The 20062-nt window shown below is 46.9% G+C and overlaps 1 protein-coding gene across 1 annotated transcript in view; it reads right to left on the bottom strand.

The window, feature by feature from the left end:
• LOC105480335 (LIM domain containing 1) overlaps positions 1-19460 on the bottom strand; it is a 128927-nt gene extending 109467 nt beyond the window's left edge. The window contains exons 1-2 of the mRNA XM_011739008.3: positions 18313-19460; positions 15102-15176 (exon numbers count right to left, since the gene is read on the bottom strand). The gene's annotated coding sequence lies outside the window, so the exon portion shown is untranslated. The remainder of the gene's footprint in view (positions 1-15101; positions 15177-18312) is intronic.
• Between the last annotated feature and the right edge of the window lie 602 nt (positions 19461-20062).

Here is a 20062-nt window from a genome sequence, read left to right as displayed (position 1 = left end):
GAGGGTTACAGCCTACAGGCTGGCCATTCCCCGGCTAGGAAGCAAAGCCACCAGTAGATCCCAAAAGGCGGGCACTTTGAAGGAGAATGGGTTGGAACAGGGGTTTATGCCAAATGGTTGGCCAAGTACACACATTCAAAAGGTTATAGGAGGGGCTATGAATATGCACGCAGGGGGTTCTGATGCATGCGTGTTGAACAAACATGCCTGTAACATATAACCTAGGTTCACTTTGGGGTGGAGACTTCACATTTAAATGCATTACAATTAAGCCCTGTATGTCAGAAGGTGAGGAAGAGACATGAAGTCACCACAGCGTGCAGCCTCTGTCAAACCCGGTCAGAACTAGTCCATGGTCAGTGGTCTCTTATCAGGAAAAATGTATAGAAATCAGTCTCCTGTCCTATCAAGGCTGTAGTATGGCTTGTAGAATGGGGAATCAGCCAGCCAGAGTCTGTGGGATGAACTGCAATTGTTTCAGTATTGCTTATCTCAAGGCCAGTGCTTGTTTAAGGGCTAGAAAAAAAGGAAAACTTTGTGGCAGTTGGAACATAGTTTATTCTTTAAGTGTAGGGTGTGTGATCTCACCCTTGCCTGGAGCACCCTTAGGTCTTGTTTGTAATTTGGTATCTTATTGCCACAAAGAGTCTGTTCTGTTAGTCTTAGGACCTCTGTTTTCACATTAATGCTGGTCAGTTGTGTCTAAAGTGTGAAAGGGAGGGAGTATACTGAGGTGAGTTTGACCTCCTGTCCTGTCGTGGCTGAGAACTCAGTTTTTAAGGTTTCCCTGGAGTCCCCTTGGCCAAGAGAAGGTCCATTCAGTTAGGTGGGGTGGTTTAGGGTTTTCTTTTTAGTTCTCACTCTCCAAACAATTCAATTCACTTCTGACACTATCTGGAGTTAGCACAGATGCCGGGCTAAGGGCTCAGTCCCACAAGATTGCCCCACTTCCGACTCAGCCAAAAAGTCCCAGGTCCCGGTCTACCTGTACCTCTGTCCAACTTGGCTACCAATTTGAGCGTTCCCATGACCCCCTCCTCAGGTTCAATACTTGGCTAGAATGACTCACAGAATGGAGGCAAACACTTTACTTGCATTGACCAGTTTATTATAAAGGATCCAACCAGGAATAGCCAGATGGAAGAAATGCACAGGGCAAGGTGCATTAGTCTGTTTTCATGCTGCTGATAAAGACATACCCAAGACTGGGTAATTTATAAAGAAGAAGAGATTTAATGAATTCACAGTTCCACATGGCTGTGGAGGCCTCACAATCACGCGTGAAAGTGAAAGGCACGTCTTACATGGTGGCAGACAAGACAGAATGAGAGCCAAGCAAAAGGGGTTTCCCTTTATAAAACCATCAGATCTTCTGAGACTTATTCACTACCATGAGAACAGTATGGGGGAAGCTGCCCCTTATCTCCCACCAGGTCCCTCCCACAACATGTGGGAATTACAGGAACTACAATTCAAGATGAGATTTGGGTGGGGACACAGCCAAACCATATCACAAGGTGTGGGGGTGGGCAGCACAGAGCTTCCATGCCCTCTCCAGGCGCACTGCCCTTCCAGCATATGGACATGGTCACCAACCTAGAAGCTCTGTGAATCCCAATCTTTAGGGCTTTTTATGGAGGTTTCATTATTGCAGGCATGATTGATCAAATTCTTGACCATTGGTCATTGAACTCAATATTCAGAACCTCTTCCATGAAGGTCAGGGGCTGGGGTGACAGTTCCAACGCTTTAATCACTCCTGTCTTTCTGGCACCAGCCCCCAATCTGAAGCTATCTAGGCACCCGCTTCCTTGCAGGAGTCATCTCATTAGCATAAACTCAAGTATGGTTAAAAGGGGCTTGTTATAAATAACAAAACACAGTCCTATTATTAGCAGCTGGGAATCCATAGAGATCAGCAGCAACCTCAATTCTTGCCTCCTCAGAAGAAAGAATTTGATGGAGGGGCATAAGGCAGAGTGAGAGACTGAGGCAAGTTTTAGAGTAAGAGTGAAAGTTTATTAAAAAGTTTTAGAGTAGGAGCGAAAGGAAGTACAGTACACTTGGAAGAGGGCCAAGCAGGCAACTTGAGAGAGTCAAATATGTGGTTTGACCTTTGACTTGGGGTCTTATAGGTTGGCGTGCTTCCAGGGTTCTCCCCCAACTCTTCCCTTGGGGTGGGCTACCCCAATGTGCAGCGGCCTGCCGGCACTTGGGAGGGGCCACATGCGCAATGTGTTTACTGAAGTTGTGTACATGCTCATTTTTCCCTTACCAGTCGAGTGTGCATAGAGGAAGGTCATATACCAGTTAAACTCTGCCATTTTGCCTCTTAGTGCACATGCTTGAGCCTCCTTGCCCAATTCCTGAGATCTTATTGGGAAGCGGCTGATCACCAGCTGCAGATGTTTTCTATCTACCGGGAGCCAGCCTTTCCCTGGTGCCAGCTGTGACCAATTATTATTTCAGAGAGAGAGTTTAACGACGTCCTGACCATCACCCGATGATTGCCTGACATTCCTGTTGCCAGGGAGCCCTCTCCTGTCCTGCTCATATCTGGCTAACTATCTACTCTAACACGATCACAGGAAATTCCAGAGGGTTTTGGAGCTCTGGGAGCTGTGTGCCAGAAATCTGGGGCAAAGGTGAAATACATATTTGCTATTATACCACACCCGAGGTGTTCAGAAAGGCAGCTGTAGCACAGGTGAGGTGATAGGGGCTGATGTCAGGGAGGTGACACTGGAACCAGAAAGCCGTGGAGGGACTCACGAACTCAAGAGAGCTCTGGGTGGTGGAGCAGACTAAGATTGTGGGTAGAGATACAGGAAATGATATAGAAAAGGAGAGAATTCCTAAATTTCTGGTTTGAGCATCTGGGAGAGTTGAGTGAGAGATGGCCATTTACTGAAATGGGACAGATTTGGGGAGAAACATGTTGGAGAGAAAATAAAAAGTGGAGAAGTGAAGAAGCCCACTGAGTGGTCTGAAAGTCAGTGTAACCTCCCCAAATGTTCTTCTTGCCTGCTGCCCAGGTAGGACTGATTAATCAAGACAGAGATTGCAATAGATAAAGAGTTTAATACACATAGAGCTGGCTAAATGGGAAGCCAGAGTTGTATTATTACTCAAATCAGCCTCCCTGAAAATTCAGAGGCTAGGGCTTTTTAAAGATAGTTTGGTGGGCAGGGGGCTGTGGAATGAGAAATGCTGATTGGTTGGGTCAGGATGAAATCATAGTGGGTTGAAATGGGCTCTTCTTGCTGTCTTCTATTCCTGAGTGGGATTGCAGAACTAGTTGAGCCAGATTACCTGTCTGGGTGGTGTCAGCTGGTCCATCAGAACATGGGATCTGAAAAATACCTCAAATATCAATCTTAGGTTTTATAAGAGTAATATTATCTACAGGAGCAATTGGGGAGGTTAGTGATCTTGTGGCCTCTGGCTGCGTGACTCCTGGGCCATACTTTCTAATCATGTTGTAGCAAGACCAGCCACAGACAAAACCCCTCAGACACGGAGTTAAAGAAGGAAGGGCTTTAATCGGCCGGGAGCTTTGGCAAGACTCACGTCTACAACAAACGAGCTCCCCGAATGAGCAATTCCTGTCTCTCTTAAGGGCTTACAACTCTAAGGGGGTCTGTGTGAGAGGGTTGTGATTGATTGAGCAGGCAGGGGGTACATGACTGGGGGCTGCATAAACCAGTAATTAGGATGGAACAGAACAGGACAGGGATTTTCACAGTGCTTTTCCATACAATGTCTGTAATCTGTAGATAACATAACCGATTAGGTCAGGGGTCAATCTTTAACTACCAGGCCTAAGATGTGGTGCCGGGCTGTCTGCTTGTGGATTTCATTTCTGCCTTTTAGTTTTTACTTCTTTCTTTGGAGGCAGAAATTGGGCATAAGACAATATGAGGGGTGGTCTCCTCCCTTAATGTGGCCAATTTGTTTTGTTTGTTTGTTTGTTTGTTTGTTTTTGAGATGGAGTCTCGCTCTATCACCCAGGCTGGAGTGCAATGGCATGATCTCAGCTCACTGCAACCTCTGCCTCTGGGTTCAAGCAATTCTCCTGCCTCAGCCTCCTGAGTAGCGGGATTACAGGCACCTGCCACCACGCCCAGCTAATTTTTTGTATTTTTAGTAGAGACTGGGTTTCACTGTGTCAGCCAGGATGGTCTTGATCTCCTGACCTCGTGATCCACCCACCTCGGCCTCCCAAAGTGCTGGGATTAGAGGCGTGAGCCACCTCACCTGGCCTCCAATTTGTTACTTTTACAAAGGTAGTCTGGTCCCCAAGCAAGGAGGGAGTTTGCTTCGGGGAGGGCTGTTAACATTTTTGTTTCAAAGTTAAACTATACACCGGCTACGGTGGCTCACACCTGTATATATTGACACTTTGGGAGGTTGAGGCAGAAGGATCACTTGAAGCCAGGGGTTTGAGACCAGCCTGAGCAGCATAATGAGATCTTGTCTCTACAAAATTAAAAAAAAAAAAAAAATTACCCAGGAGTGAGCCAGGCATGGTGGCTCACACCTGTAATCCCAGCACTTTGGCAGGCTGAGGTGGGTGGATCACTTGAGGTCAGGAGTTCAAGACTACTCTAGCCAACATGGTGAAACCCCGTCTCTACTAAAAATACAAAATTAGCCAGGCGTGGTGGCATGCACCTCTAATCCTAGCTACTTGGGAGGCTGAGGCATGAGAATCGCTTGAACCCGGGACACAGAGGTTGCAGTGAGCTGAGATTGCACCACTGCACTCCAGCCTGGGTGGCAGAGCGAGACTCTGTCTCAAAAAAAAAAAAAAAAAAGGCCGGGCACAGTGGCTCACACCTATAACCCCAGGACTTTGGGAGGCCAAGGCGAGTGGATTACCTGAGGTCAGGAGTTTGAGATCAGCCTGGCCAACATGGCAAAACCCCATCTCTACTAAAAATACAAAAATTAGCCAGGCGTGGTTGTGCATGCCTGTAATCCCAGCTACTTGGGAGGCTAAGGCAGGAGAATTGCTTGAACCCAGGAGGCGGAGGTTGCAATGAGGCAAGATTACACCACTATACTCCAGCCTGGGAGACAGAGTGAGACTCTGTCTCAAAAGAAAGAAAGAAAGAAAAAATTAGCCAGAAGTGGTGGTGTATGCCTGTAGTTCCAGCTACTTGGCAGGCTGAGGTGGGAGGATCACTTGAGCCCTGGAGTTCAGGGCTGCAGTGAACTATATGATTGTGCCACTGCACCCCAGCCTGGATAACAGAGCAAGACCTTTTCTCTAAAAAATAATAACAGAGTTAAACTATAAACTAAATTCCTCCCAAAGTTAGTTTGGCCTATGCCCAGGCATGAACAAGGGTAGTGTGAAGGTTTGAAGCAAGATAGAGTCAGGTCAGATTTCTTTCACTTTCATAATTTTCCTATGCCAGATTTTTCTCAATGTCATTTTTACAAAGGCATTTTCATCAGTGGATGTGAAATTTGGTGCCATTGGTGTTTGATGCCGTGGGCCTGAGTAAGCTCATCTGGGCAGAGGGTATAGAGAAGAATGAGAAGAATAGAGGGTCCAGGACCAAGCCCCCAGGAGTTCAAAGAGAGGAAAGAGCCAGAAAATGAGGCTGAGACAGCACGGCCAGGAGGCAGGAGAAGAGAAAGAAGAATGTGTCTGTAGAATTAAGATGAGGGTTGAAAGTATCATTGGCTTTGCAACATGAAGGTCATTGGTGACCTTGAATGGGCTAGTTTCAGTGGTGAGAGGGCACAACTTCTCCTAGTTTCATGAGATTAGTGGTTGGATCTATTTTATTTGAGTAATAAAATAAGTAGATTAGAGCCGGCGGCTATTATCCTCAGCAAACTAATGTAGGAACACAAAACCAAATACTGCATGTTCTCACTTATACATGGGAGCTAAATGATAAGCTCTTATGGACGCAAATAAAGGAATGACAGACACTGGGTCTACTTGAGGATGAAGGGTGGGAGGAGGGAGAGGAGCAGCAAAATTAACTATTGGGTATTGGGCTTAATAGCTGGGTGATGAAGGCCGGGCGCAGTGGCTCACGCCTGTAATCCCAGCACTTTGGGAGGCCGAGGCGGGCAGATCACGAGATCAGGAGATCGAGACCATCCTGGCTAACATGGTGAAACCCCGTCTCTACTAAAAATACAAAAAAATTAGCCAGGTATATGGCACGCGCCTGTAGTCCCAGCTACTCGGGAGGCTGAGGCAGGAGAATGGCGTGAATCCGGGAGGTGGAGCTTGCAGTGAGCCGAGATCTCACCACTGTACTCCAGCCTGGGTGACAGAGCAAGACTCTGTCTCAAAAAAGAAAAAAAAAAAAAAAAAGAACTTACGGACACAAAGAGGAGAACAACAGACACTGGGGCCTACTTGAGGGTGGAGGGTGAAAGGAGGGAGAGGAGCAGAAAAAATATTGGGTACTGGGCTTAATAGCTGGATGATGAAACAATCTGTACAACAGACCCTTGTGACACATGTTTACCTATGTAACAAACCTTCACATGTACCCCTAAATCTAAAATAAAAGTTAAAAAAAATGGGTGACTCCAGAAGGCCAGAGGACTTGGGAACATTTGAGCTACATGTATAAGGCAGCCTCAAAAAGAAAAAGCCCCTGTGACATTTTCATTAATCCACATGGTCGCAGCTTGAGGGCAGGCTCGGGAAAACCCTAGAAGCTGCTAGAGAAACTGTGAACTGAGGATGTGGCTGTGAAGCAGTTCCCCAGCTGCTCCCGGGGAGGAGAAGTGACCCACCTCTCAGAGATGGTGAGCCCTACAGACAGGAAGGAAGAGTACCCTGTTTATTTTTGTCTGCCTGATTTCACATCTGCTGACGTCCTCCCGCCCTTTCCCGCCCACTCTGCTCCCCATCTTTAAACCTTAACCACTTAGGAGATAAAAACATAGCCCCGAGGCCACAGCTGTGTGATATAGCAGGTCAATCGGCACAACCAGTCTACTGGGGAACTGAAGCAGGTGATGTTCAGACGGAACATGGAGAGAACCGAGTGCAGCGTCTCTCCTGGGCTTTGGGGTCTCAGAAGAGCAAGTCACCAGGCCTGGAGACTGAATATCAGACTTACATGTTCACCATCCTGTCTTCTTAGAAAAATGGATTTTAAATCTAAATCCTGCCACGGAGCAGGGCCAGACTGGGAGTCAAAGGTGCTGGCACAGACTGGCAACTGGCATGGTGTTTGATTCTTTTGCAAAATGCTCACAACCCTCTAAGTCCGTTAAAAAAAAAAACAAAACCCAAAACATGGAAAAGATACGCTCTGTGCCTTCCAGGAACTGTGAACGGACCACACGGCATCACAGACGTCCACAGGGCACCCATCATGTCTGAGGGCTGTTTGGAGCCACTAATATTTTCTCTTGTTAAAATAAATGGGCTTTTGTGTTGGAAATGATTTCATGGTTTGATTTCCTCTATTGACGTGAAAGTGCCTCACGGATGCTCCCTCTGCTGTGGACTGGCTGTCCTGGGTGACCTTCCCTCGAGGTGTGCAGGGAGGCTTGTGTGGGGATGGCTGTTTCCCTCCCACAGTCCCACCGCCTTTGGAACTGACTTTGCTGGGACTGGCTAGGGGCTGAGCTGGTGGCAGGCTGTGGAGAGGACTGGCAGGCCCTCCAACCTTCCACTGTGGGAGTGTGATTGCCAGAGACCCCAGACACTGTGCTTAGGACCTGCCACCCCATCTGTGCCAAGGCCATGCCTCCCACAGGCTGCTACCAGCCTATGGCTGAGCAAGGCAGGGATACTCGGGCAGGCCTATTCCTGAGAGATGTGGGGCTCCACTGACAGGTGACTCTGACCCAGGGATTCCCCTAAACAGCTGTCTAAGACCTCCTTTACTTCTCTCCTTCACAGGGGTCAGACTGCATCAAAATCTGATGGTTCTCCCAATGCCCCCATCTTGCTCTCTGTTCTCCTGCACAGGCATTTTCTCCAATACATCTCTTGCATGTCTTATCCCATCTTGGTATCTACTTCTCAGAGAACTTGAACGAACATACCTGAAGCTTCCAGTAATTTATGGGAGACAGCAGCAAAAAGCCCCCGTGTCTGCTGCCTGGAGGGCAAGGGCGGCGTTATGCATAGTTTCATCCCGATGGTTGTCCATGATTTGGGACACCTTGTCCTCTCCTGAGAAGTGTGCATTGTGCCCCATACCTTTGTGTGGCCTGCTGGAGGATACTGACACAGAGGCCCAGCTTATGTTTGGGGCTGTCTTACTTAATCCATGTCCACTCAAGTAACTGAGTGTCCCCATTACTGGTGTCTCCATGAGCCAATGATTCCCACGGTCAAGTGCAGACTACATGTGACTTCACACTGAAAAAGTAAAGGGCACTGGGGTGTGGTCAACAGTTCCTCCTCCTGTTTGTCAGGGGATGTGACACTTGTTGGTCCTCACCAGGGATTCTGGGTGTTTTGAATAGAGAAGGAGAGAGGAAGGAGGGGTGTGGAGCACAAGAAGGTGGTGTAATGGTCATCTAAACAATCATTTACAAAATAATGTCTGCCTCCTGTGTCCATACGTCTCTCCCTATGAAGAGAGTATTAAACCCTCAACCACCTGGCCTCTCTTCAAGTCTTATACTTTGTGCACAGCTCCCATGTTCGTTAACAAGCGTTAACAGATTTTGCACACCCTTCTCTGCTGTTAATCTGCCTTTTGTCAGTTCGGTGAGGAGAGGAAGTTTTTCCTCTACCTTTACACTATATTAAGGAACAGACCCACACCTGGGAAAGTGAAGGCTTCCCCTACAGCTAGAAACATCTGAATTTCCATGGTGCAGTCCAGGAGAGAAATTCTCAGCACCTCTGCCCTTGAATAATGCCTCACTGTTCCTTCTTCAGTAAATGGAATTACTTGGGTCTCCATTTTTATGCTTGTGTGCCTCTCATCTCTTTACTTGATAATAGTCATTCATTCACTCTCTCATTGTTTATTCAACCCATGTTCACTGCAGTCAGTATTTTGAACCTGCAAATGGAGCATCACCTTTGAATAAATCCAGAATCCTTAATGTGGCGAAGCTGGCTCCAGTCCTTCTCTTCATGGTCCCCTGCCTTCATTTGCTGTGCCCAGGTCACATTTGCCTTTCACTTCCTCAAAGACACTTAGAACTTTCCTGCCACTTAGCATTTGCATATATGCCACCCCCTCTGCTGGGACCGCCCTACCTCCTAATTTTCAGTTGAATGACTCTCATCATCCTCTGAAGCCAGAGATTTCCATCTGTCCCCTTAGTCCTCATCATTTGCCCCCACATAGAAGCCAATATCTCACCATTTCACATGGGCATCATCTTGCTGTGTCTGCTTCTGTCTCCCATGCCAGGAGAAGTCAAAACCACTTCCCAGGATCCATTATTCAGACATGAGGACTATCTTTTTTTCCTGCAGAATGGGTTGCCCATCCACCCTCATTTTCATCATTTCATATAGCTGATGACTCTGGCATGCATACAGATTTTATGTTGGAAACAAATTTACAAAGTGACACTGGGTAGGTGTCAGTGTGCCACTGGCCAGTGAGGAAGGCTGTCTCTGGGTCACCTCCACCTTTATCCAGGCCTCTATGATGGGAAGCCAATGTCTACAGCTTCTTTTCATCCTCAAGGGAGCTCCATAGTTCCATCCAGATATGCATAAATTGCTCCAAATATGCTTCTCCCCCCATAACAACCATCCTCAAAACTTGAAGAGAAAGGTTAATGTTGGTTCCCATGCCTTCAATCACTTTGCTGTCTCCTTTTCATAACTGCTTATGAAAAAGCCACAACCATCAGATGGGCTGGACATACTAGTAGGGCCTTCTCTACTCTGGGATCAACTACAGGCCCAGTGCAAAACCCTGTTCTAAGTGCTATGGTGACCCGCCACCACTCTGTTAACATATTCTTCCTCCAGAGATTTGTTCATTCAACAAACATTTATTGTGTTCTCTTTTGACCCAACTCATAACCACTATGCATCAATGGGAAACATAGATGGATGAGGCACAGTCCCTGTTATCAAGAAGCATACATGGTGTGGGGGGATGGAGGGAGCAGGAGATAATCCAAACCATCCCAAAGCAATGTGGCAAAAGCATGAAGAAGGAGACCCCTCACATAATCTGGAGGTTCCCTCCAGGAAGCCTCGTAAGATAATGGTGGTTGGCTTGGTAAAGAAGAGTGTCCTGCAGAAACCCAGCAGACTTCTTGGGGATGCCATTCAGTGTTGCCAAATCTGCTTAGCACCTGTTTAGAGACCACCTCTGCTGGAGGGGGCGGCCTGATACCACACTCAAGAGTTGAAACTAAGTGAACCGAAATTACCAAGGCTGCATCTCAGTGTTCACAAAATGCAGCTCTTGAGCAGGTGGGCCCCTCTCTCTAGCTTCCTGAAAGATAATAGTTCTTTCCGGTGGGAATATTATACACCTCACTCTCTCCTGTGCTTTTATATCTATCTCTGGCATACACTGAAAAAATGATAAGACATGTGAAAGACAATGTGATCTTTCATCAGACAAAAAGAAATGATCAACAGAAGCAGACCCACAGATAACCCAGATGCTAGGATTAGCAAACAAACGTTTAAGATAACTATTTAAATATGTTAAAGAATTTATGTAAAAAGATAGGCAAATATAGGAAAATATGAAGTATTTGACAGAGAAATAAAACCTTAATTTAATGATAGAGTCCACACAGAAGAAGAAAGAATTAGAGAACCCAAAACACATGCCAGTAAATATACAATTATCCTGTGATCTAGGAATTGCATTCTTGGGCAGTGTTTTAATCCATTTTCTATTGCTTGTAACAGAACACTTGACACTGGGTAATGTATTAGGAAAGGGAATTTATTTTTTACAGTTATGTAGCCTGAGAAGTCCAAGGTCAAGAGGCTGCATCTGGTGAGAGCCTTCTTGCTGGTGGGAACTCTGGTGTCCTGAGGGGGGCGCAGGGCATCACGTGGTGAGGGGCTTAGCATGGCTAACTTGCCATCTTGTCTCTTTTCTTCTTTTTATAAGGTCACCAATTCCCTTCCCATGATAACTCATCAATCCACTAATCAATTAATAGTGTAATTCAATCACCTTTTTTTTTTTTTTTTTTTTTTTGAGATGGAGTCTCCAAAAAAAGCCTGTCGCCCAGGCTTGAGTGCAGTGGTGCGATCTAAGCTCACTGCAACTTCTGCTTCCTGGGTTCATGCAATTCTCCTGCCTCAGCCTCCTGAGTAGCTGAGATTACAGGCATGTGTCAACATGCCCGGCTAATTTTTGTATTTTTGTATTTTTAGTAGAGATGGGGTTTCGCCATTTTGGCCAGGCTGGTCTTGAATTCCTGACTTCAGGTGATCCACCAGCCTCGGCCTCCCAAAGTGCTGGGATTACAGGTGTGAGCCCCCGCGCCCGGCCTGCCAATCACCTCTTAAAGGTTCCACTTCTCAATACTGCCATTGGGGATTAATTTTCAGTAAGAGTTTTAGAAGAGATATTCAAACCACAGCAGACATTTACCCAGAGAAATGAGAAGTTATATTTACACAAACACCTGTACGTGAATGTTCATAGCAGCTTTACAGACAATAGCCAAAACTGGAAATAACCAAGATGTCCTTTGATAGGTGAATGGTTAAACAATGATATATTCAGGCCGGGCGCGGTGGCTCAAGCCTGTAATCCCAGCACTTTGGGAGGCCGAGACGGGCGGATCACGAGGTCAGGAGATCGAGACCATCCTGGCTAACATGGTGAAACCCCGTCTCTACTAAAAATACAAAAAAACTAGCCGGGCGAGGTGGCGGGCGCCTGTAGTCCCAGCTACTCGGGAGGCTGAGGCAGGAGAATGGCATAAACCTGGGAGACAGAGCTTGCAGTGAGCTGAGATCCGGCCACTGTACTCCAGCCTGGGTGACAGAGCGAGACTCCGTCTCAAAAAAAAAAAAAAAAAAAAAAAAAAAAAAAAAAAAAAAACCAATGATATATTCATACCATAGAATTCAACTCAATGATAAAAAAAGAACTATTAATAATGCAACAACTTGGATGACTCTCAAGGGAATTCTGCTGAGTATAAAAAGGCAATCTAAAAGGCCACATACTATATAATACCAATTATGTAACATCCTTGAATATCCAAATTATAGAGATGAAGAACAGATTAGTGGTTGCCAGAGACGTTAGTGATTAAGTAGGGGTGTAGTAGGAAGATGGGGGTGGCTATAAAAAGGTAACTTGAGGAAACGTTGTAGCGATGAAATTGTTCTGAATCTGGACTGTGATGGTGCATACATGAACATACATCTGTGATTGAATTGCAAAGACTAAATGCATGTGTGCACGTGCACACACACACACAATCAATACAAGTAGAACTAAGAACATCTGAATAAGATTGATGGATTTTATCAAAGACAGTATCCTGGTTGTGATATAGTGTAGTTCTGCAAGATGTTATCACTGGGGGAAACTAGGTAAAGGGTTCAAAGGATCTCTATTAATAATTTCTCACAACTGTATTTCTTTTTAAAATTAAAAAAAACTACAGAGTAGACTGTCAGAGGACTGTGAGACAATATCAAATGATCAAATGTAAATTTAAGTGATATACCAGAAAGAGAAGAGAGGTGAAATTGGGGGAGAAATAATTGAAGATTTAATGGCTGACAATTTTCCAAAACTGATGAAAGATACCAACCCACAAATTCCTAAATCTTAAAAACCCCAAGCAGGATAAATACAAAGAAAAAAACTACAACTAGGCATATCCTAGTCAAACTATAGATAAAATCTTTAGAGTTAAAAGAGAAAATCTTCTAAGTAGCCAAAAGAAAGAAAACATTATCTTTAATACAAACAACAAAAAGAATGATGGTTAATTTTTATCTGAAACAATGAAATCCAGGAGTCAATGGAATGACATCTAAAATGTTGGGAAAAAAAAAAAAGTACCATGCAAGAAGGCTATATCCAGTATGGAATAGGGAAAGAAAGGTTTCTCAAACCACAGCTATGAGAACTTACTGCCAGCAGAACCACTATAAGAAACACTAAAGAAAATGCTTTAAGCTAATGGGAATTTATCTCAGATTGAAGCCCAGAACTACAAGAAGGAGAAAAAACTCCAGAAATGGTAACTATTGAGGTAAATATAAAAGTATTTTTTCTTTTAAAAATTTCTTTGAAGACTTAACTGTCTGAAGCAAAAATAATATGCATTTATATGGGATTTATAAAATATGTAGAAAAAGTATATGACCATACCTCAAAGGACAAGGAAGGGAAACTGTTGCAAGAATGGTTCAATTTTTCACCTTGTTTGTAAAGTGGTATAATATTAACTCAAGGAAGATTATGATAAGGTTGTATGTTGTAATATCTAAAATAATAACTAAAAATACCTTAGAGGAGTACAATAAATATATTATCTATCCAATATTCACACCTCGGTAAGATGGGCATTGCTACTTGATTTACAGAGAAAGAAACTGGAGAAGCTAAAGCTTTGCCCTAGGTCACCAGATAGGGATATAGGTACACTAGAACTGAACCCAAGTTTTTAGACCCCCAAGCCCAGTGACCCTTGTGTCACTGACAGATTTTCTCTGTACAGGGGTAGATAATAAATATTTTAGACTTTGTAGGACATAAAGTCTCTGTCGCAACTACTCAACTCTGTTCAAAAGCAGACACAGATGATATATAAACAATTGAGCATGGCAGTGTTCCAATACAACTTCATTTACAAAAACAGATGCTAGGCCAGCTTTGGCCCACAGGCCATCGTCTGCCAATCTCTCCATTATTCCACTGCCCAGTGGTTTTCAGTTCTGGCCCAGAGAGGCCCATTCTGATCCACAGCCAAGGTCCAGAACCACCAACACACCCGTGGGTTCTATCTGGTTTAAACACTTGGTTGTCCTCCCCACCCTTCTCCCCTTCCCGGCTCCCATGGGCTCTGGCCTCAGCATTTTGGTAAATAGAAATGTTCAGTCCTTTTGTACTCTCACCTCAGGGGAAATATCCCAGCGAAGGCCAGGGATTGCTGGGCCCCGTTACTGAAACACATTGTACTTCCTGAGCTTTCCAATTTTCCAGTCTTAAAATAGACCCACAGTGCTTCCTCCAGCAGCTCCCTCACTCCCTCCTCGCAGCTGTCTTTGCCTCCCCATCCAGCTTCTTCACTCCTGGGGTCAGCCCAGCTCTTGGCCACCAAGACTTGAAAACACACGCGAACTATATTTGCAATGGGCTACTGTGTTCAGACGATGCCCCACGGCTGATCCTCAACAATCAGTGATTCTGTGGCAGCCGGAGAGACCAGAGCCAAAGTCTTAACTGAAGGGCCAAGCAGGAAACCCTCCAATTGTTACCCTTTTGTTCCCCATGAGGAGAAATCTCCAGGCATCATTTAGGGCTGCTCAGCAGTTTTCAACTTACAGAATGTCCCCAAACTATTTTCAGCACTGTTTCCTCTCAGAACTCCCACTCTACCCACCAGCTGGCACCCCCGAGTCAACTTTGGAATTAAAGAAATCAAAATCCCATTTGTGTTTCAGTAACTTGAGGTCACAGAGCCGGCGTAAGGTCAGCATCAGAATTAAAGTTTTTCCTGCACCGCCAGCTTCACCCAAAAGTCTGTAACCACTTCCTCCGCCCCAACAACATTCATCTGGGCCAATCCGAAGGTCAGACTTTTAGCCCATCCTGACCAGCTGCTTAGGACTCCTAAGGTCAGAGGCACTGCAGGGAGAATTCCACTTAGCGGCTGAGGAACAAATCCACTGATCACCTCCATTGCATATTTGTAAAAATGAGAAAAGCTGCCTGTACTGGGCAGTCCACGGGCACGTGGCTTGGGCACCAATTTCAGCCCCACTGGGCCCCTTGTCTGGGTGCCTTTGTGCAGTGTACAATCTCTACAACCACACCAGGGGCCTTGCTGATGAAGTGGTTTAGGGATTCTAAACTCTGCCCACCCTCCCAGAAAAAATGCAGGCACCTTTATGGCTGGTATATAGGAACACACCACTACCCAAACCCACTAGGTGACAGAGAGCACATTACTACGCTCACCTACTTACTGTACATTGTGTTAGATTTGGGAGACTCTCCACCATCAAGGTGCTGCTCAGCCCTCAAGGAAGTAGCCTAGGAGGGAAAACAGACACCAAGATGATTTCAGTACAATGCTATCTTAGGAGTTCAACTCAAGGTATTAAGTTTACTTCAATGGACAATTATCCCTATTTCATTAAATCAAAGATCTCATTGATTTTAATGTGCATGCACCACACACACATGCACACACAAACAAAAAATGCTGACGTTAAACTATGGCACAGTGTTCTCTTATTACTTAGATTTTTAATTCTATACTTATTGAACTATATCTTTCAGACTTATTTAGATTATTATTTTTTAATTTAGATTATTATTATTTTTAGACAAAATGTCACCCTGTCACCCAGGCTGGAGTGCAGTGGCACAATCTCCACTCACTGCAACCTCTGCCTCCCAGGTTCCAGCGATTCTCGTGCTTCAGCCTCCTCCCAAGTAGCTGGGATTACAGGCATGTACCACCATGCCCGGCTAATGTTTGTATTTTCAGTAGAGACGGGATTTCGCCATGTTGGCCAGGCTGGTCTCAAACTCCTGACCTCAAGTGATTTGCCCATTTCTGCCTCCCAAAGTGCTGGGATTACAGGCATGGGCCACTGTGCCCGGCCATTATTTAGATAAATTTTACCATATATCACTATGATACATATAAAAAAAGGAAAATACAAGTAAAATAAGTTGGTTACGGCATGGCTGAAATTTGTTCCCATTCAGAACTCTTCTGAATCACTGTTGTACAAGAATTGTGACGTCCACGTCTTCTATGCTCTGATCCTTCCCATCGTCACGAGCACTGAGGATGTGGCATTTCCTAACAAGCTGCTCCACTCTTGTCTCTGGGATTTTCTTCCAAGTTACCAGTGGCCATTGTGCAGGATTTGCAGCAATGACATCACAATTTTTCCCTTTAAGAACACATCTTGGCCGGGCGCGGTGGCTCAAGCCTGTAATCCCAGCACTTTGGGAGGCCGAGACGGGTGGATCACGAGGTCAGGAGATCGAGACCATCCTGACTAACACGGTGAAACCTCGTCTCTACTAAAAAATACAAAAAACTAGCCGGGCGAGATGGCGGGCGCCTGTAGTCCCAGCTACTCGGGAGGATGAGGCAGGAGAATGGCGTAAACCCCGGAGGCGGAGCTTGCAGTGAGCTGAGATCCGGCCACTGCACTCCAGCCCGGGCGACACGCGAGACTCCGTCTCAAAAAAAAAAAAAAAAAAAAAGAAAAAGAACACATCTTGACTTCAGAGATGCCAAACTGGAGAACTGTGCACTGGTGAGACAGGTCATCCAGCCGTGGGGAGGGCAGGTTGGTTCTGCAGGCTCCATGGCGACAAAATGCTCCCCACAATTGAGAAGCCAGCTGTAGAGTCTTAAACCTCCCTGTGCATAGCGATTGCAACAAGATGCTGAGAAACTGTATTCAAACTCCTCCAAAAATGGTGGTTTGTTTCTCATGAGGTGAGCAGGTTCCCTGAAGGAGGGACTGGGGAGGCAGCTGAGCATCCCTGGGCTAGAAGACCTCTGAAGGCCTCTGCAGCCTGAGTCCCATGTCCTTGTGATGGTTACAACAAAGAGATATAGAGCTGGGGCCTTTCTTCTCCTGCCTTCTTGCCACCTTCTGTACATGGGCAGAGAGGTAGCCATCAGGGAAGCAAATGGGCACTTGTCCCCCAGAGGCCTCTCCATGGGCCACGCAGGGTGAAACATACTCTGCTGACTCACTTCAGCCATCAGACCCCAAAGGCTGGCCCCAGGGACATGCCTCCTTGGAATGGACATGTTTTCAGTTCACCCTATCCTGATATCCTATCTTAGGAGATTAACTCAAGGTATTAAGTATCTTAGGAGTTTAACTCAATTTCCTCCGGAGGATAAAAGCAGGTTCAGGTATGGTGGCTCAAGGGCACAGGGTGACCCCTTCACAGCCAGGCCCCCTCAGCTGTAGGCTCTGGACCTCTAAATGAGCCTGCCCTCCTGGCTCTCCCCACAAGGCAGCACCCTCTACCCTAGTAATGTGCTGATGTTCCAGGCCTGGTCTTTCCCTTTCCAGCATGCTTCCAGGGCCTGTCCACTGGCAACACTGCCCCACCTACCCCATCTCTCTTATTCCATAGCTCTGCCCTCACCCAGAGCGCCAGACATTCCCTGTATGCTCGGGGGCTGGCCCCAAGTGAGCTCCTCACCACCTTGCTCCGGGCAGTGGCTGAAGCCTCCTGTTCAGTCTCTTGCCCCTGATTCACTGTGTTCACTACAACCAGAAAGTTTTTTCTAAAAATGGTTCTGAGTGGCCGGGCGCAGTGGCTCACGCCTGTAATCCCAACATTTTGGAAGGCTGAGGTGGGTGGACCACCTGAGGTCAGGAGTTCGAAACCAGCCTGGAGCCTGGCCAACATGGTGAAACCCCGTCTCTACTGAAAATACAAAAACTTAGCCGGGGGTGGTGGCAGGCGCCTGTAATCCCAGCTACTTGGGAGGCTGAGGCAGGAGAATCGCTTGAACCTGGGAGGAGGAGGTTGCAATGAGCCGAGATCGTGCCATTGCACTCCAGCCTGGGTGAGAAGAGCGAGACTCTGTTTTGTTTTGTTTTTTTTTTAAAAGGTTCTGACCTTGCCTCTCTGTAACCTAAACCCTTTCAGTGATTGTTCAAGGCACGCAAGGAGCTAGCCAGGGAGAGCGGGGAAGGGTGTTCTGGGAGAGACCAACCCCTGGGAAGGCCCAGAGGGGAGATGGAGCGCTAGTTTCTGACACCTGCTTGTGCCTCCTGTGTCTGGAGTGGAGAATGTATGGTAGTCCAGGACCCGGAGAACAGGTTCATGAGATGGACAGGGGCCACATTGTTCATGAGGGTTTTGTGAGCTGTACTGGAGCTGGGCATTCTAGGGAAGGCCCTACAGGGACCACTTTCCAGCATGAGTGTAGCTCTTCTCAGACTGTAGTGTGCATTTGGGAATCATCCAAGGATCTTGGTAAAGCGCAGCTTCTGATTCAACAAGTCTGGGGTGGGGTCTAAGAATAAGCATTTCTAACAAGCACCCAAGGTGATGCCCATGGTGCCGGTCCTGGGATCCCACTGTGAGTATCTAGGGGCTGCACTGAGTTGTCTGACTCCCATAATATACTATCCAGGTGCACAGGGGTTCATTCATTCATTCAAATACTTACTGAGCACCTATGGTGTGTCTGAATGGCAGTCTAGGTCTGGAGATACAATAGATGATAAAACTGCTGTAAATAAAGCTGCAAAAGTCCCCGCCCTCATGATGCTGATATTCTGGAAGGGAAGACAAATGATAAAACAAGACACAGTAAATTAAGCAAAATATACTGTTATTTGCTAGGGGGTAGGGAGTGCTGGGGTGGGGTGGTATTTTATGTAGGATGGCCAGGGAAGACCTCACTGGAAGCAGACAACAGAAGGATGAGAGAGCGAGCCATGTGGGGAGGAGCTCTCTGGGTAGAGGGACAGCAGGTGTGAGGTCTTGAGGCAAGAGTGTGCCCTGCCTATCCAAGAAGCAGTGAGGAGGCCACGGAGGTGGGGGAATGGACAGAACTCATGGGGACTGTGTCTTACTTAACTCCAGATATAATTTGCTTAGCATACCACAGAGCAGTGAGGCTTGTGGTAGCTTGTGGGGTTGTGGCAGCAGGTACAGGTGAGCACAACCCTCTAGGTGACCTGGTGTTCTTTGTTCTCCCCTGGACTCTGCCCTTGAGCCACTGCTCAGGCCTGGGAGGGTGGGCACAGGCACACACACACCCTGGGGGAGCAACAGACAGTCACAATTCCTGTCTCTTGAACTGACCCTTGGGTTTCAGAGAGAGATCGGCACCTAGAAAAAAAACGAGATGCAAGACCCCTCCATCCCACTACCATTGTCTCTTCCTGACCCCCAAAGCCAGTCTTGAGCCTCAACTACCCTCTGGGAGGCCCTTGTTTGTCACTACCTCTTGCAGCTCCCAGCATGGACCTCGATTGGGCCTCATCTGCACTGCAGCCAGGGAACACCCGCCCCACCTGTGGTCACCCAGTAGTCTTTACAATTTTCACTGAGATAGGGTCTTGCTCTGTCACCCAGGCTGGAGTGCAGTGGCAGGATCTTAGCTCACTGCAGCCTCCATATCCTGGGATCAAGTGATCCTCTCACCTCAGCTTCCCAAGTATGTGGGGACACGAGTGTGCACCACCACACCTGGCTAATTTTTAAATTTTTGTAGAGATGGGGTCTGACTATGTTGCCCAGGCTGGAACCCGCAGTCTTGAGTGGCCACAGGAAAAGGAAGAGCGGCAGGAAGGGAAGCCCATGAGAATCAAGACCAGGCCTCTGACCTCCTCCTCCCTCCCTCCCTGGGTAGCCAGTGCTCCCCACAGGACTGCCTCAGGACTCACCTTTTCCTGGCAGGCCAGGGAGACCGGCAACTCCTCTTCCTCTGGAGGCTGTTCCTCAGGGCACTGGAGGGCGGGAGGCTGCCTCTTCCCTGTCCCCATCCCCATCAGGATGCGGCACTGGTTCCCAGGCTCTCCCAGGCCAGGGTGGGGCTTCTGCCTGCGCAGAGGCGAGGCCAGGTGGCCTCAGGCAGGTTACCTGATATTGCCAAACCTGTTTCCTCATCTGTGAAGTGGAGCGCTCCTCACGCTCCTCACACGTGGCTGGTGAGGGTTCGATGGGACGAAGCACGACCTCCTAAGAGCACTGGCTGACCGAAGAGTAGCGCCCTCACTGTGTGCCCTGCGCTGTCCTGAATCTGTTACACACACAGTGCTTCAGTGCACCCTCACAACAAGGCAGAGGTTGGAGCCATTCTCTCCATTTCACAGATGAGGAAACAGAGGCACAGAGAAGTTAAGGAACCTGCCAAGATCTTGTGGTTCATAAACAATAGAGCCCAGACAGGTTCCTGAAAGCCCCCTCTA

This window comes from Macaca nemestrina, chromosome 2 (genome assembly GCF_043159975.1).
Source record: "Macaca nemestrina isolate mMacNem1 chromosome 2, mMacNem.hap1, whole genome shotgun sequence".
In the NCBI taxonomy this organism is placed as follows: domain Eukaryota; kingdom Metazoa; phylum Chordata; class Mammalia; order Primates; family Cercopithecidae; genus Macaca; species Macaca nemestrina.
This window is presented reverse-complemented; position numbering and strand designations above follow the sequence as displayed.